Genomic DNA, 8,782 nt, shown 5'->3' with positions numbered 1-8,782 from the left:
TTATGACTTTTTAGCACTGTATATTTCTTTGTGTATACCCAAAAATTTTTTCTGATTTTGTACCCTTTCTTCTCTAAAGAGGTTTTAAACTAGTTTTTGAAATGCAGATATGCTGGTAATAAATATGTACGGTTTTTATTTGGAAAAGTGATTTCTCATTCATTTTTGAAGGTTATTTTTCATGAACATAGAATTCTGGGCTGGCACTTTATTCTTTCTGTATTTTGAGTATTGTCATGGGTCACTGGATGATGGGATATGTTCTGAGAATGCATCACTAGGTGATTTTATCCTCATGTGAACATCATAGAGTGTGCTCACACAAACCTAGGTGAAATAGCCTACTACTCACTGAGGCTGTGTGGGAGAGCCTATTGCTCCAAGGCTACAAGCCTATACAGTATGTTACTCTACCTAATATTGTAGGCAATTGAACACAATGGTAAGTATTTGTGTAACTACAAATATGTAAACATAGAAAAGGTACAGTAAAGACATAACATGAAAAATAAAAAATCATCCACTTGTGAAGGGCACTTACCACGAATGGGGCTCGCAGGACTGGAAGTTGCTCTGGGTGAGTCAGTGAGTGAGTGGCAGGTGGATGTGAAGGCCTAGGACATTACTGTACTCTATTGTAGATTTTACATGTAAACATTATACACGTAGACTACACTAAACTTATAAAAAATATTTTTCTTTCTTCCATAGGAAACTAATTGTAATTTACTATAACTTTTCTACTTCATAAACTTTTAATTTTTCAAAACATTTTGACCTGTAATAACACTTAGCTTAAAACACATGTTTAACTTACAAAAATATTTTTCTTCTTTATAACCTCGTTCTGTAAGCTTTTTTATTGATTTTTATTTTTAACTTCTTGTTATTGTTGTTAAAAACTAAGATGCAAAAGCCAAGCCTTGGTCTACAAGGGTCAGGATCATCAATAGTACTTTTTTCTACCTCCATATCTTGTCCCCCTGAAAGGTCTGCAGGGACATTAACATGCATGGAGCTGTCCTCACCTATGACAACAATGCCTTCTTCTGGAATAGCTCCTGAAGGACTTGCCTGAGGCTGTTTTACAGTTACTTTTTTTTTTTTCAAGTAGAAGGAGTTCATGCTAAAATAACAAGAAAAAGTGTAGTACAATAAATACATAAATAGGTATCATAGTCATTTATTATCAAGTGTTATGGATGATATATAACTGTATGTGCTCCCTTTTGTTTGACTGGCAGTGCAGTAGTTTTGTTCATACCAGCATCACCATAAACACATGAGTAACGCATCATGTCACAATGTTATGATGGTTATGACTTCACTAGGTGATAGGAATTTTTTAGCCCTATTATATAATCACAGGGGACCGCCATCATTTATGCAATCTATCATTGCCCAAAACACCGTAATGTGGCACAGGATAGTTGTTTCGTGGTCTTCTGACTTTCACTGTTTCCTCAAAGAGCACTGCTATAATTCTTACCTTTGTTCTTCTGTGTTTAGTATATCTTTTTTTTTTTTGGATACCTTCAAGATATTCTCTTTATCTCTGCTTTTAGAAGTTTAAATATAATGTGTCTGATTTGTTTTCTTGTATTTTCAATGAAGTAATAGAAAAAATTATCATAATGTTTAGCATATGATTCTGAAGTATTTTCTATTTCACAAGAGAAACAGCACTGCCCTTAGTACTAGTAGATAGAGGCATATGCTTGGAACGTGGAGTGAGGGGAGAGAGGTGGGCACTGTGTTACATCAGGTTTAATTACCAGGTTTCTTTTGGGCAAAGCTCAAAGACAGCATCAATTTCACATAGAAAAACAAAGATAGAAGGAAGAAATAAAGATGATATATTTTTTCCTTTTTTCTGAGGGTTTAGAATTCTCTAGATTGAGACAAACTCTCAAGTACATTTTTTTATTCAAAAGTAGAAAAATAAAAAAAGAATGAAATGGAATTAACTTGTATTTTATGACATGACTTGTTCCTTTAATTAGACTTTGACCTTGGTAAAAATTTTCTTGGACTTTATTCAGAGAGCATTTAAAAATATTTTAAATGCAAATTAGAATCTTTATGTAAAAGGATTTACAGAGATTGCACATAGCAGAATGTAGAATATAAATTGAATTATAGTCATAATTATTAGAGCTCTCCAGAGAAAAACAACAAATTGGATAAATATATATACAGAGAAAGATTTGATGTGAGGAGTTGGCTCATACAATTATGGAGGCTAGCAAGTCCAAAGTCTTCTGGGCGATCTGGCAAGCTGGAGACCCACTGAGAAGTGCCAAGGGTACAGTTCAAGTCTTAAGGTCATCTGCTTGCAGAATTACTTTTTTGCTCAGAGGAGGTTGATCTTTTTATTGTCAGGCCTTCAGTTGACTGTATAGGACCCATTCATATTATGGAAGACAATATGCTTTACTGAAAGTCCACTGATTTAAAAACAGAGGCCTTTAAGATAACATTTGACCAAATATCTGGGCACTGTGGCCCAGCCAAATTAACACCTAAAATTAACCATCACAAGTCCACCCCTTGTCAACATAGCACCCATGTGTATCTCCTTAAACCATTTCTAATCTCCAATTAAAGACAATAACAAGGTCATACTTCTGCCTAACATGATAAAACTATGCTGTATACAATCAAAAACATTAACCAATCTCCAAAAAAGGATGAAAAGTCCTTGGGTGACATTCTTCTTGAATCCAATAACTGAAATACTTTGATGTTTACTAGTTAATTATACTTAAATACTATGATATAAAGTCTAAGGGGACAGGGAAGCCAGAAAACAAGATTTGCTATACATGTACACAAAAATATTCATAACAAAAGAAGAAAGATATAGCAATTGCAGTACTGATTTTTGTAACTGGTCTAAGGTATTCTGTAAGTCCAGGCATTCTGTAAATCTTAGTTGGTATTTATGACTACCTTATTCCACTACTCATTACATATTCTCTTTGCTTTCAGCAAGTACCTCACTACTTACATTTTTACCTGGTGAGGTGACCCAAACCTTCATTTCTGAAGGGTCTGGGACTTGCCTAGATTTGATTGTTGTGATTTTCCATTGACATTAATTACAGGATTAATTACAGGACATGGTAATAATAAGAGATACTCTAAGAGGTCTTCTGTATTCCAGACATATTCTTCCTTATTTCCATTGTGAAGCAGCAATTCAAGTCTTCCTTTGTAGTCAGGATTAATCACCCAACCCAGTACAATAAATCCTTTGTCTGTTGATTTGGAGGCATGAGGAGCCCAAAGAGGCCAGGTGTCAGTTTTGACCTCCAGTTTGATGGAAGCATTGTTGTGGTCTCTTGGTAGAAGCGCTCCTCCTTTTCACACTAAGGCTTCTTGGCCAGCAAAGCGTAAGGTTGTGGGAACAGGCAGCAAAATTTTTGCTAGTGAGACACTAGGGGAATAGTGAACAGTCTCACTCCCATTTCCACCCACTGATTATTGGTCCTGTGAACCCTGGCTATGGGAAAACAGCACTGTATATTGGGTGATGATTAAGAGCATACAGAATCTCCTAGAAAATCATGCACCAGTCCTACAAGGTATTGCCACCTAACTGGTGCTATAACTGAGTCTTCAAAAGGTAATTTCAGCATTCTATCAAGCCAGCTGCTTCAGGATAATGGAGAACATGGTAAGACATTTTTCACTGGCTGTAAAATGAGTTCCTTGATCAGAAGAAGTGCTCTGTGTAATACTATGATGATGGATAAGGCATTCTATAAGTCCAAGGATTGTAGTTTTGGCAGAAACATTGCACATAGGGAAGGACAATCCATATCCAGAGTAAGTGTCTACTCCAGTAAGAACAAAATGCTACCATTTTCATGAGGGAAGTGATCCAATGTAATCAACCTGTTACCAGGTAGCTGACTGATAACCCTGGTTAATGGTGTCATATCAGAGACTCCATGTTGGTCTCTGCTACTGGCTGTTGGGCACTCAGCAGCAGCAGCAGCCAGATCTGCCTTGATGAATAGAAATCCATGTTTTTAAGCCCATGCATAACCATTATCCCTGCTATTATGGCCACTGGGTTGATGAGCTCATTGGATAACAGGTGAGGCTGGGGAAATAGGCTGATACACAAAACTGGTCATCCTATCCACTTGATTATTAAAATCCTCCTCTGAAAAGGTCATCCTTTGATGAACATTCACATAAGGCATAAATATATTCATGTTTTTTTGCCCTCTTTCTTGGACTATATTGTAACCAATTTTCCAGTCTTGTAACTTCCAACTCCCTCACTGTCCAGCTAAACCTTTGGCCACAGCCCACTAATTGGTATATAACTGTGTGCCTGGCCATTTTTGCTTTCAGGCCAAGTGGAACAGTCAGGTACACTGCTTGAAGTTCGCCCACCAGTAGGATTTTTCTTCACTGTTTTCCTTGAGGGATGACCAAGAAAGGGTCTATGATACTGTAGCTGTCCACTTTTGGGTACTGCCTGAATATTGTGCAAAACCAACTGTAAATCAGGCCCATGTCTTTTCTTCCTCTGTAAATCAGCCTGTGTCTTTTCTTCCTCGGTCATAGGGAACTCCCCATGAGGCTATAGGTGCAGGCTGGGAGAAAGAAGGTGATAGCAGGAGTGGGAAGCATGGGCATCTGGAATACTTCTTCTGGTAACTGACTTGTGCCTCAGGGCATGCTTGGGCTCAATCTCATATATACTATTTCCATTTGATGATAAAGCGCCACTGTACACACTCAATTTTATGGCTTGGAGGGTCAGAAAACACCTAGCTAGTAATAGAAAGCTCAGATCTTGTGGTAACTTGGCAGCCCATGGTTAAGTGTTTAGTCTCTATTAAGGCCCAGTGGCAGGTCAAAAGCTGTTTCTCAAAAGGAAAGTAGCTATCTACAGAACTTTTATTTTTATTTGCTAAATCCGACAATCCTAGTTAGTCCAATTATTTATCAGCAGTTTTTTAGGGAAGGACAGCATTTGGGAGGCAGGATAGCACAGGGATTTAGAGTTTGGATCAAGTTAGATCTGAAATCTAGTACTGTCTTAGAATATTTCAGTAAGGTGACATTGATGGGAACTAGTGTTCTCATTTATAATACGCAAACAAAGATGTCTTCATAAAGCTGTTGTAATGGCAAAATAAGATAATTTATAAAAGGTGTTTATCACAATGACTGCATTCAATAAGTCATAGTTTTGTTATGATTGTTTTAGGTTCATGATTTGAATCTACTAAAACCCATGCCCAGATATCCATAAAAAATAAAATCTAAGTAGTGCTTCACTGCATCCTTGTTTCTCTTTCTGTTTCACTCGCCCTGTGGTCTGTCTCTTGGCCATCTCATTACTTCCATTCTCACCCCCATATAGCTTACATCCAAAACTATATCTTAAGCACTCAACTAATAATTTTACTCCAAGATTTTTAATCTCTTTATTGGATATCTTTCAGGATTTTTAAACAAGGATTTTAGACAGACCATAACTAATTTTATTAGCCACAATTCCCCCTAAGAACCTACTTCTTATAGCCTGTCACTCCCATTTTACATCTTATGTTCTAGTAAATCTGATCAATCCAAGTTACCTGTCCTCTCCTTCCAGAATTGTTTGATCTTTATAATCCACTTTAATTCCAACTTTTTCATTACCTCATTATTTCATTTCCCTATCTGCTCAGCTAAAGTTTACCTCCTCTTTCAGCTCAGCTGGACACTTTGCATTCATCTTCATTATAAAACATCATTTTGTATTATATTTACGGAAATGTTTTATCTCCCCCAGTAGTATATAAGCTCACTGTGGGGCAGAATCTATATTTATTTAATTCTTTTATGCACAAAGAAGCTAACAGCGTGTCCTGTAGGATACAGGTATTCACTGGATGTGTATTAATAAACATGAGGCTATTGCTAGATATATTATTTAAGGAATGCTAAATGACAACAGACATGTAATTGAGATGCAAGATGTGGGAATTCCAGTTTGAGGCCAAAAACCAATGATTTTAAGAGACTGTAAATAAAAAAATATTATCCGTTGCCTTTTCTTTCCTCCAACCCTCTTGGGTTGAGACAGGAAAGCTGGCAACCTCTTCAATAAAGGCCATAAATTCTATTGAGATATCTGAAGTGGAGAGAAAATTGAGAACATTACTTCTCTTTGGGCTGCATAGAAGCTAAGCAGCTCATGTTGATGGGCCTGTGAAGAAGGCCTGGGTGGCATGGCACCTAGGACATAGTAGGAGCCCCAAATTGTTTTTTTGAGATCAATTTTCACCTCCTTAGTTCTTTGAAGTTCCACAGGAAAAATTATTTCTCTGGGTGAGATCAGGGCAGCATCAAAGAACTCCCACCTGCTTTCCCAAGTGATGTTGCTTCCTTCTGTAACAGCTACCTTCTTTCTTTCCTGTTTATTACAAACAACTGCAACAACAGACTTAGGTGCTGTTTTTCAGACTCTGTGACTTGCATAGGGACATACTTGTGTCAGTTTTATAAATTTTGTCTTCCTTCCTCTACTGTTGAACTTATAAAATTATTTTTCTCTGAAGAAAAGAGAAATTTTCTTCCCTACAGAGATTACCAGATGAATTATAATGTACTTGATATTTATGTCCTTTGGTCTCCATAGCAGCCAACACTCTGATACAGAGCTCATAGTTACAGAAAATCTTTGTTTATAGCAGAAAGTTTTTCTTTCTTTCTTTTTTTTTTTTTTTTTTTCCCTTTTTTTTTTTTTTTTTTTTTTTTTTTTTTTTTTTTTTTTTTTTTTTTTTTTTTTTTTTTACCTCTGAATTTTTTATTGGCCTCCTGCTCCCCAAAGGGTCCCCTGCTTCTGCTGGCCTAATGTCTCAGAACTTTGGTGTCATTAGTCTCAGACACCACTTTGCCATCCACTATCCGGCGGGTGGTGGTCTTTTGGATGGTTTGCATGGAGTTGCTGCTGTCAAGGGCATCACTAAGACTGAAGTCCTCGCCATCTTCTAGCAGGCTGGGGTAGGTGGCGATCTCAGCCTCCAGCTTGACCTTGATGTTCAGCAGAGCCTCGTACTCCTGGGCCTGGCGCTGTCCCTTTGCCAGGGTCTGTGCCAGCTCTGACTCCAGGTGCAGCAGGATCCCATTGAGCTGCTCCATTTGCAGGGTGTAGCGGGCCTCCACCTCCCTCAGGCTGTTGTCTAAGCTGATCTTCGTATTTCTCATGAAGTCCAGGTCGATCTCCAAGGACTGGACTGTACGTCTCAGCTCCGTGAGCGTCATCTCAGCAGTTTCAACCTCAGTGGACCGTGTGGTGACCACTGAGGTGCTCTCCTCAATCAGCTGAGTCCAGTACTTGCCCAGCTCCTCTCGGTTCTTCCGAGCCAGCTCGTCATATTGAGCCCGGATTTCTGCCATGATCTTGGCGAGGTCCTGAGATTTGGGGGCATCTACCTCCACAGTCAACCCAGAGCTGGCAATCTGGGCTTGTAGGCCATTTACTTCCTCTTCATGGTTCTTCTTCATGAAGAGCAGCTCCTCCTTGAGAGCCTAGATCTCTGTCTCCAGCTGCAGCCGAGTGACATTGGTGTCATTGATGACCTTGCGGGGCCCATGGATGTCGCTCTCCACAGACTGGCGCATGGCCAGCCCTGTCTCATACTTGACTCTAAAGTCATCAGCAGCAAGACGGGCATTGTCAATCTGCAGAACGATGCGGGCATTGTCCACAGTATTTGCGAATATCTGAGCCCTCAGGTCCTCGATGGTCTTGAAGTAATGGCCCCAGTCTCTGACCTGGGGTCCCTTCTTCTCCAGGTGCTCCCGGATTTTGCTCTCCAGCTTCCGGTTCTCGGTCTCCAGGCTCCTGACTCTGTCCAGGTAGCAGGCGAGGCGGTCGTTCAGGCTTTGCATGGTCTCCTTCTCGTTCTGGATGCCTCCGATTCCTGCCAGACCTCCGGCCATCCCCGGGGCCAGGTCCTGGACCCTCATGCTGCTCCTGAAGCTGGCGGAGTGCGTCACGGAGATGCGGGAACCAGAGTCCCCGGCGCCTGCATAGACGCTGGCCGCGCTGCTGACCGGCCGGGCGCCGTAGCTGGACACGCGAACGGAGCCCACGGACCGGTAGCTGGTGGAGAAGGTGGAGCGAGTGGTGAAGCTCATGCTGCCCGGGGAGGAGAGCGAGAGGGCAGGACTCAGGCTTTGCCGACCAGCAGAAAGTTTTTCTAATTGAAAAAATAGATTTTTTTTCCAGAATAGTTCAATATTTCAGTCAAATAATGTGTTTAAAATAGAGCTGTAAAATTATTCCACCACAATGCAGCTATATATTATAAGTAAGATGGATTATTTCTCTACATAGTTCTAAAGTTCAAGATGATTCCCTTTATAGAACAATCTAGAATTATAGAGTGAGAAAATAATTACTCTTGCCTATCATTTGATAACTTGATGTAAAAATTGGGTTTATGGGACACGGATGACAACAGTCTCTGCATTGCCCAGCTGCACATGATTGTGTCTTCAACTCATAGAGAATTGGGGTTAGCTGGTTCTCTTTTTGAGGCCATCTCATTCAGCCATATTAGTTTATAGATATAAACACCAAGCCTCAGAAATACTAAGACACCTTGCTTAATCAATGCATCATTAGAACAAGACTGAGATTTAAGCCTCCCAACTTCCAATATTGAAAGAACTTCTTCCACTATGGCCTAAGCTGCCGTATAACTCTTTGGAGAATGTCCTAGCTGAGCAGGTGTGTTATTTTAGCCACCAGCTACTGCCC

General features: G+C 39.8%; 1 pseudogene across 1 annotated transcript; it reads right to left on the bottom strand.

Annotated features, from left to right (window-relative positions):
- Positions 1-6,805: 6,805 nt before the first annotated feature.
- On the bottom strand, positions 6,806-8,172 carry LOC108292112 (annotated as a pseudogene). Its single transcript, XR_001820149.2, has one exon. The product of XR_001820149.2 is annotated as a keratin, type I cytoskeletal 18-like (transcript).
- Between the last annotated feature and the right edge of the window lie 610 nt (positions 8,173-8,782).

This window comes from Cebus imitator, unplaced genomic scaffold (assembly GCF_001604975.1).
Source record: "Cebus imitator isolate Cc_AM_T3 unplaced genomic scaffold, Cebus_imitator-1.0 Scaffold477, whole genome shotgun sequence".
Lineage (NCBI taxonomy): Eukaryota > Metazoa > Chordata > Mammalia > Primates > Cebidae > Cebus > Cebus imitator.
This window is presented reverse-complemented; position numbering and strand designations above follow the sequence as displayed.